Source organism: Mus musculus, chromosome 5 (assembly GCF_000001635.26).
Source record: "Mus musculus strain C57BL/6J chromosome 5, GRCm38.p6 C57BL/6J".
NCBI lineage: Eukaryota > Metazoa > Chordata > Mammalia > Rodentia > Muridae > Mus > Mus musculus.
This window is the reverse complement of record NC_000071.6, coordinates 139,740,179-139,750,385: the sequence shown is the minus strand read 5'-3', so window position 1 is coordinate 139,750,385 and position 10,207 is coordinate 139,740,179.

The window sequence follows — 10,207 nt, the reverse complement described above, 5'->3', positions numbered from 1 at the left end:
GCAGGTACGTGTGTAGGTGATGGTCTCTCCATGAACAGGTAGGCTGGCAGTGATGGCCTCTGGGTAGCTGGGGGCACTGGACACAGGGAGGTTCCTGTGTACCCTGCTAACACCCGCAGCCCTCACATCACTGCTCTCTAGCCTTCTGGCTTCTGGTCCAGGCCAGCTCCAACCAAACCAGGTTCCCCTCACCCCCACCTCCCAACACACACACCTTTTGAGAGGCTGCAGGGCCTGTCCATGGCACCTGGGCTCTACCCTAGGGGCCCTTAAATAGGACCCCTAGAGCTGGGTAGCGACTCTTCAGTGTGAGCCAGTCCCCCCATGCAGAGAGGGGAAGGTTGTCCACACCACCCAGCGTGGCAGCCACTGGTCTCCAGTGCAGGCCACTGTACAGTGTGCTTCCACCTGTCAGGGCACCGAGTGGAAGCACAGCCTGGCATCCAGGAGTCGGCACGTGCACATTCCATCTCCTTGCTCACTCGGTGCCCTGAGCCTGTACTTCGGTCACTGTCCCTTGGCACATGTGCTTGTCTTCAAGTACTGCCTTCTCTCTTAGATCTGAGTTACACAGAAGGCGAGTGGTGCCTTCCCTTCCTGCCCCACAAGTTTGGGATGATGATGGGAACTCCGTCGTGATGGAAGAGCTTGTGTCTGGATCATCACATTAGTGCCTCCTTCTGCCCCGCCTCACACCACAGTATGGGTGCTAGACAGCCGTGACTGGCTCTGGGCAGGTGCAGGAATCCAGGGCACTGCCCACATGGGCATCCAGCCAAGGCCTGGAGTTCAACAGTCCGGTCCACTGAGTCTTGGGTCTTGGCTTGGGCTTCTTATACATGGTGCACGCACGTGTACACACACACACACACACACACACACACACACACACACACACACACAGGAGTTTCTTTGTGTAGTTCTAGGTGTTCTGGAACTTACTCTGTAGACCAGGCTGGTCTTGAACTCGGAGATTCTGCCTGCCTCTGCCTCCCAAGTGCTGGGGATTAAAGGTGTATGCCACCACTGCTTGGCTATGTGGCACAGCCTTAATGCAGCAGAGACCCAGAGCTCATGGACACCAAAGGCAACATGTGGGTTCATCTGGCCTGGGAAGTGTTTTCTGCTATATCAGACAGCAGCTGGGTGCCTGTCCTCAGCTACTCCCTTCTGTCATATACAAGACGCTAGTCCTGGTGTGACAGAGACTAGAGGCAGCAGGGCTCCCAGCCTAGTCACTTGTGCAGAGAGCAGGGGTCTGTTCACACCCAGTTCTGGGGCTCACAAGACAGGGCAGGGTTGTGGGTAATCCCAGGTTCTGGATACGGGGTGTGTGAGGTGTACAGGGTCACTCATCAGGATCATAAGGCTGGTAGTGGGGCTGGAATCTCCAGGTCTGTCTGATCTAAGGGCAGAAGGTTGAGGCTAATGTCAACCTGGGAATGAGACCCAGCTTGGGGCTGTGAGCCTGCCTGCTGGAAGGACTAAAACAGTCAATCATGGCCTTGAACCTGAGCCCAGAGGGGCTGCTGATGCTCAGGCCACTCTCAAGCCTGTTTCCCCTCCTTGTGATGGGCAGTACTCACTTCCCACAAGGCTGCAGGGTTGAGCAGAGAAGCTGTCCCCATGAAATGCTGAGAGAGGGGTGGGGCCAGGTAGAGGGTGCCCTGTAGTCCATGCTCACTGCATAAGGATACTTCCTAGTCTATGTCCCAGATAGCCAAGGTGCTGGGGCCAGGGCCTGGGGACGAGAGGGTCCCTGCCTGTGCATGCACCAGGCTAATGACTTCCATAGTTCCTGGGAGACAAAAAGGCGAGTGTGTCCTCAATTCAGTGTAGCCTAGCTGAGATGAAAGGGCAGACCTACACAGAAAGGTCTGTGGTGGGGTGCCTGCAGGGTCCCTGACAGTGAGGGGCTGTCTGGTGGAATTTCTGCATAGTATGACATGGCAGACCAGGCTAGTCGAGGACAGACACCCACAGAATGCAGAAGGGCACAGGGGCAGAGATCCCAGCACAGCCCGTGCCCCAGCTCTTGACTTTACCTCCTCCCCACCATCAAAAGTCCAGAGGTTTGGGACACCTGATGAACTGCAGGACAACTCTGTTCTGATTGAAGAATTGGGTTATCGCACTGCAGTGGGGCAGTCCCCCAGGAGACCCCAAACTAGGCCCAGGGTCTCACCAGCCCTCGGCCACTTTTCATTGTGAGGAGGAAGGAAAGATGGTTAAAGGACAGTGTCCCAAGTCCACTTCCTTCCCTGTGGCTGCTGCCTGGTGCCTTGATTTGGGGCGTGGTGTCGTGGTAATGAGCCTACCCATTTCTTGCCATTAAAAAAAAAAGCCATTGGGGTTCGCTTTGAGCTCTGGTAAGCTGTGACCTTCATTTGGGGACAGTTTATACCACACTCAACCTAGCAGGGCCACTCATCTTTTCTGCCTTGCTGACAGAGCAGGGAGGGCTATATATAGTGGTTCAAGGTTGTGTTTGTGGGTGGGCAGCTAAACACTGGGGGGTTCTGGGGACTTGCCTCTTCCCACTTCTTCCTGAGGGCAGCCAGGCACTCTGACCCAGTTAGCCTGGTCAGGTAGGCTAGGGTTGTGCCAAGTTAGATCGTACCTGGAGAACTTCTGGAACTGCAGCCTCTTCCCTCCTGGAAGGCGATCTGCTAGATACTCAGGAGGACAGGCAGGCTCAGGCAGAAGTCCTGGATTTCTCCTTCACCTCTGCACAGCTGTAGATCTGGCAGGACAGCTTTTTGGCTCTTGGTCCGCTGGGGCTCACTGGAAGCATGAGAAAGTAACATGTTGAAGGGACCTTAAGGGACAGAGGGGAGTTTTCCAGGTGAGTTCATCGATTCATTAACTTTCTGCTGGGGACTCAGGACTCTCGCTGTCCCTGTTGGGCATTTATTTGCCCAGAAAGAAGTTTGTTTCCTGTAGCTCCAGAAAGGGAGACCAGGACCAGGGGAAAGGAAGGCCAGCTAGAAGCCATGCCTTCACTCAAATATCACTCAGCAAAGGCTCAGCCACACTCGGCCACCCAGAGAGAGGGACTGCCTCAGGGCAGGAACCTCTGCTGTGCCCAGGGCCCCAACAAAACCTCCGTAGAGGGGTCTGTTGCCTATCCACGGCTCCGCACTCAGCTCCTGCTTGGGTCACATGTCCTGGGAGCAGAGGTTCTGGGGACAGTGCTGGATCCCTGATGTCCTCATCCCTGGTGGCAGGACAGCAGGGGACCATGGGGTTTTGTAAGGACCCCCCCCCCCCCCCGTGAGCTGCGTAGGGTATGTCCCCCTGGGAGCTGAGGAGTCTCCTAGGAGGGTGGGTAACAGCGGGGGTTGGCCAGGATTTGGGCCTGCTTGATTCCCAGCTGGCTGAGCCCTCAGGCACACTTTTGAGCTATAGGGAGGCTGTGGGATAAGAGTGTGAAATGCATGGTGTGCAGACACCACCAGCTTCTGGTGCTGTGTGGACAGAGAGGAGGTGTGATTTGACAGGGCCGCACAGCCAACAGCACATGCCAGTTCCCTCCGTCCATGGGTCCTGCTGCCCTCAGCACCAAGTACTGTTTGCTGAGAGTATGGAAGGCCGGGCCCTATTACAAGGGGTTCCTATCAATGGTATGAAGAGGATTAATAATGTATTTATAGCGCATCGTTGTGGTAGCCGAGAATGATCTATAAATGTGCGGTAAATGTTTTATAATGTTTTTGTAACCCGTTATAAATGATAAATGGACGACTCTAGATGCGGGATCAAATATTTATAACACATTGTGTGCGACGCTGGCCTGCAACAGTTCAGGAAAGCCATTAATAATAAAGTGGATGGAAATGTAAAAGTTACGGGCATGCCCAGCAAAGCCATTTGTAATGAAATGTAAAATTTGGCTGTTGGAAGCAGCCCGTGGCCAAAGCTGGCCAGTGTCTCCCATCTCCTAGAGGCCAAAACAGAGGTGAGAGAGAATGTCCGTAAGGTCACTCAAAGCTACTAATGCATCCATGATGGCCAGCACTCTTCCATGTAGCCTAATTAATTAGCTAGTGGGCCTGAAAACAGGATTCACCGCCTACCCTCCTCCCCGGCCTGGAGCCACAGGTACAGTGGTCTTGGGTGTTAGGGAAGGAGACTCCATGTGGATTCTGTATGGGATCCAGATTGCTACCTCCCGCCCAGCCATCCAGACAGTTTGTGAGTAAAGTCACGTGGGGAACCTCTGGGTAGCATCGTGATTTCAAGGCTCTGACAGTCCTGCAAGAAACAGCTCACTTTGGGCCTTGCTGCTCTGTTTCTCTTGTGCCTGCTCATTTCCTGCTATCCCGGTGTCTCCACTCATCAGCCCTGAGCCAACCACCATTTCAGGGGCACACTATGTGAGGGTACCCTCAGAGGCCAGAAGAGGGCACCAGATCCCTTGGAGCCGGAGCTACAGGTGGTTGTAAGCCAGCACACACCTCTGACCAGCCTGCACTTTACAGATGAGCCATCTCCCCAGCTCCCCTGGATCCCCACCTCTGCTCCCTTAGGAAGAAGTGTCACAGCAGGGAAACTGAGGCTGGCCTGGAAGTCCCATCTCAGGCCAGGGAAGGCACTCAGCAAGACACCAACTGGACAGGCCAGATCTCCAAACCCCTCCCCGCATTGGGATGGGGCAGGGCTGGCCTTGGAACCTTGTTTGCTTCAGCCAGAGTGAAAAATGGGGTGCACAGAGGGCCAACGAGGCTGGGGCAGGGTGCTGTCCTCTCTAGCTCTCTCCCAAGCCGCTTTGTGGTCCTGTGTTTTGCCCATCCCTACCCCAGGGCCTTTGCATGCCTGGCCCTCTGGCTCTTCCTCCTTCTGAAGTGAGGCTGATGCACATATCCTTCAGGGCTCAGTTCCAACATTCTCTCCTTGGAGAAGTCTTCCTGGACCCTTGTCCTGCCTACACGTGTGCTAGTGTGCGCCTCATGACACAGATCCAGTGGCAACCTCAGCCACTTTGTCCCCAAAGGTCTTTGCTGTCTGGCCCTGTGGAATCACACTACAATACACTATACACACACATACCACTCACATACACATACATCACACACACACGTACACCATACACATACCACATTCACACACCACACCACACACACACCCCACATACACACACGCCCCACATACATCATACCACACATACACACACATACACCGTAACACACACTACACCACACATATGCCACTCACACACACACACACACCCTCACATAAATGCACTCACATACACACTATTCGCACATACCACACACATACACACACAGACATCACATACACATAAACACACACGTGCACATATGCACATATGTACTGGAGTCTCGTAGGTGCCACTGAGTTATTGGCATGTAGCTAGTAGTAAAGGCTTAAGTTGCCCTAAGGGAGCCAAGCAGAAGGGTTTCACCAAAGCCCATACCCACCCTCTCTTGGTAAAGACTCAGTCCCTAGCCAGCAGACTGAAAAGCTCCAGCATGCCTAGTGTTTGGGGACACATCAGAGAACCCACAGATAGCTAGTTGTCCTGGCCACAGAGGCTGCTGTTTCCACAGGCTGGATGGAAACCAGAGAGGGACTTAGGGTTCAGTGTCAAGTATGGTGTACTGGCTAGTTTTGTGTCAACTTGACACAGCTGGAGTTATCACAGAGAAAGGAGCTTCAGTTGAGGAAATGCCTCCACGAGATACAACTGTAAGGCATTTTCTCAGTTAGTGGTCAAGGGGGAAAGGCCCCTTGTGGGTGGGACCATCTCTGGGCTGGTAGTCTTGGTTCTATAAGAGAGCAGGCTGAGCAAGCCAGGTGAGGCAAGCCAGTAAAGAACATCCTTCCATGGTCTCTGCATCAGCTCCTGCTCCCTGACCTGTTTGAGTTTCAGTCCTGACTTTCTTTGGTGATAAACAGCAACGTGGAAGTATAAGCTGAATAAACCCTTTCCTCCCCAACTTGCTTCTTGGTCATGATGTTTGTGCAGAAATAGAAACCCTGACTAAGACAAATTGGTACCAACATAGTGTGGTTATTCCTGTGACAACATGACCATGTTTTGGGGAGGACTGTGGAAGGACTTTGGAACTTTGGGCTTGAAGATCCATTTGTTGTTAAGAGTTCTGTCAGATGTTGTATAGGAGCTTGGAAGATAATGTTGAGAACAGTGCAGAAGATGGAGGTCTGGCTTGTGAAATTTCAGAGGGAAAATTAAAGACTCTTTTCAGGGCCATTGCTGTTTTGATTGTGAAGATTCTGTGGTTCTGGTTAGCTGGGGCTGAAGAATCAGCTGTGACTAACAAGATACCAGAATTACTAAAGTGAAACTTTTGCATTACTGGGACTATTGATGCTGGTTAGCTGGAGCTAAGAAATTAGCGGTGATTAAGAAGAGACCAGCATCGTTGAGGTGACATCTTCTGGGAAGTGTTTTCTGAAAGCACAATGAGGCTGTGTTCCAGAGATAGCCAAGGTTGTACTCCTGCTGCAGTGGGACTTGGTAATGTGTAAGGATCACCCAGGTGGTACTGGGTTTGAAGGCATGAAGGGGTCACGCAGAGCAGCTGAGGCTCAGCACTGTGAGAGGCCATGGAAGGCCATTGGTGAAGGTGCAGCCTCAGTTGCAATTGACGGCCCAGGACTGAAGGGGTCATGCCGTGTTTTGGAGATACCAGTACCATGAGATGACCACCAAGAGCAGCAGCAGTGGAGTACAGGCATCTGGAGCTAGAGGATGACGCGTGTGCTACAAAGGGCATGGCTGGAGAAGTGACCCAAGCCCTTGGAGGAGCCCAGAAGATCATGAGTTGGATCCCAGACATTAGATGGTTGGAGATTGATTTTTGTTTTTGATTGTGACTGTGCCCTGATATTTTCCCACTTGAAGGAAGAAACTATTTTAGTGGCTCCCACAGTTAAGAGACTTTTAATTGTAAAAAGACTTTGGATTTTAAAAGAGATGGATATTTTAAAGAGATTGAAAATTTAAGAATATGTAAAGACTGTGGGACATTTAAAGTTATTTAGACCTTTGGGATGAATAAGAATGTAAGGGTTGAGGCTTACTAGTGATGTGTTTGTGTGTCAAGTTGACAAGGGGTCAATTGTACTGGCTAGTTTTGTGTCAACTTGACACAGCTGGAGTTATCACAGAGAAAGGAGCTTCAGTTGAGGAAATGCCTCCATGAGATACAACTGTAAGGCATTTTCTCAATCAAGGGGGAAAGGCCCCTTGTGGGTGGGACCATCTCTGGGCTGGTAGTCTTGGTTCTATAAGAGAGCAGGCTGAGCAAGCCAGGGGAAGCAAGCCAGTAAAGAACATCCCTCCATGGCCTCTGCATCAGCTCCTGCTTCTTGACCTGTTTGAGTTCCAGTTCTGACTTCCTTGGTGATAAACAGCAACGTGGAAGTATAAGCTGAATAAACCCTTTCCTCCCCAACTTGCTTCTTGGTCATGATGTTTGTGCAGGAATAGAAACCCTGACTAAGACATATGGGTAGTGGGGGGCTGTGGGGGGGGAAGCTCTCAGTAAGAAGTTGATATTTGGGCATACAGCCAACAGGAAGTGAGGAGCAAACCGAGCAAACATCCCAGGGCACAAGTCCTGAGGCAGTAATGCATCTCACACACAGCTGCAGAGGGGCTGTGGGGATGACTGAGACTGGAACTGGGATGGGACCAGAGATGGTGTCCGAAGAGACAGAGGGAGACAGCCTGCTCTGCTTAGCAGTTTCCATAGAAACTGATATCCCAGATATGGACTCAGGGAGCCCTGGGAGTGGTTTGCAGGAGGTAGATTAGGCCAGTGCTGAGGACCAAACTCAAGGTGTAGAGAGGAGAAGGGGCCAAAAGTCAGCCTGCCTGTCATTCAAGCAGCTGCCTGGAGCAGTGGCCCCAACTATGTAGGGCTGGGATCGGTGTTTCTGGGCCAGAGAATCAGGCCTTCAGTTTGAGCAACACTAAACTTGAGGTTGCCTGGAGCCATCTAGGACGCTGGGCTCAGGCCAGAGGCCTAAACCTGAGATTCATCAGCAGGAACGTGAGTTTAGGGCTGGAGAGAATGCTTGGCGGCTAGGAACACGTGCTGCTCTCACAGAGAACTGGAGTTAGTGTCCCCAACACCAAGTCAGGTGGCTCACAACCACCGTTCATGACTCCAGCTCTGGGGCTTCAATGCCCTTAGCATCTGTGGGCTCTGCACCAACTGTACAAACTCACACACGGAAATACACATAATTTAAGCATAAATAATTTTTTGTTTTTATGTTTGTTTGTTTGTTTGGCTTTGAAACAGGGTCTAACTATATAAATCTGACTATCCTGGAACTCACCACATAGGCCAGGCTGGCCTCAAAACTCACAGAGATCTGCTGCCTCTGCCTCCTAAGTGCTGGAATTAAAGGTGTGTGCCACTATGCCCAGCTTTAAAAATTAGTGTTAAGGACTGGAGAGATGGCTCAGTGGTTAAGAGCACTAACTCCCAGAGGTCCTGAGTTCAATTCCCAGCAACCACATGGTGACTCACAAACATCTGTAATGGGATGCGATGCCCTCTTCTGGTGTGTGTATGAAGACAACTACAGTGTGCTCATATATATAAAATAAATAAATCTTTTTTAAAATAAGTGTTTAATTAATAATAAAAACAAACAAACAGCAGCAGCAACAACAACAACAACAAAACCAGAATGTTCACCTAGAGCTGGTGGTGGGTTTGCACCTGTCATTCCAGGACTCAGAAGGCTAAGCCTGGAGTTTGAGGCTAGCATGGGCTACACAGCAAGACCTTGACTCAAATATACAAAAAAGCAACAGAAGGACGCATCTGAATCCACAGAGGGCAGGCAACCAGAGTTGGGATAAAGAGGACTCACGGGTTGGGCCAACAGCCCCAGGATCTGGCTGTAGCCTGTCATCTCAGCAGCATGGCCACACCTGAGTGGCTGTGGAAGCCATAGGATGGCACCCTCCAGCAGCAGGTTTCTGGACACACGGAGAAGGGACAGACATAATATGGTCTGCTGCTCTGTCTTGCTATGGAGGGAGCAGGAAGGGGAGGGAACGTATCTACTCTGTGGAGCTGGGAGAAGCCACAGATCTGTGAGACTGAAGGGTGTAAGCTATTTGGAAGGGCCTCTTAGCCCAGGATGGTCCCAGGACACAAGTAGAGGTCATAGATTCATGCTGGGACAAGGGACAAAGGGGGCAAGGAGGACAAGGTAGGAGTCCCCTGAGTGTTCCTTCAGAGACTCCCAATTTCTGAGTACAATGGCACCTACAAATACAGTGGGATGAAAGCCTGTGTTCAGCCTTCCTGTGCACACACGTGCCCGTGCACACACAGTCTGGGCAGCTGTAGCACAGTGGACAGTGGTATAGGTTGTACACTGCACATTCCCAGAGGTAGCCATGTGGCTGATCCCATGTGCTCTCCAGGCTCAGCCTACATCCCTCACAGGTGTGCCTACCGCTTCTCCTAACCCTTTAGAACTCAGCCACCCGAGACATAAATCCTGCAAAAACAGTACAGTGATCACAGGGTCCACGAGTCCCTGATGGCGTGGTAAGATCACACTTTTATCTCTCTTTTTAATTTTTTATTTATTTAAATTTTTTTAAAAGCATTTTTAAAAAGATTTATATTTTATCTGAGTACACTGTTGCTGTCTTCAGACACCCCAGGAAAAGGGCATCAGATCCCATTGCAGATGGTTTATCAGCCACCATGTGGTTGCTGGGATTTGAACTCAGGACTTTTGGAAGAGCAGCCAGTGCTCTTAACCACTGAGCCATCTTACCAGTCCCTTTTATCTCTTTTTAAAAAGTGTCTGTGTGTTTTCCTGCATACACAGGTGTGTACCTTGTGTATACAGTGTTGTGTAGAGGTTTCCTCTAGACTGAAACATCCCATTCTGAAGGGATGCTCCTTAAGACAGAAGGTGAACAACTCCATGTAGCTTCCTGAAGTCCCTGAAACTGATCAGATTCACTAGGCCAGCCCCTCCCATCATTCGGAGACAAGCCAAACTTCGAAGAAGACTCCCAGACTGGACCAGCTGCCTCGGAAGTGGTGTAGACTGAGTCACTTGGAAAGGACACTCTTCAGCCTGTTGAGCTGCCTGCAGGCTGTGTGGCGACGTGCTGCAGGTCCTCAGCCCTCGTGGCCCATCCCCCATGCTTTGGTTCATTTGAGTCTTTGAGTCA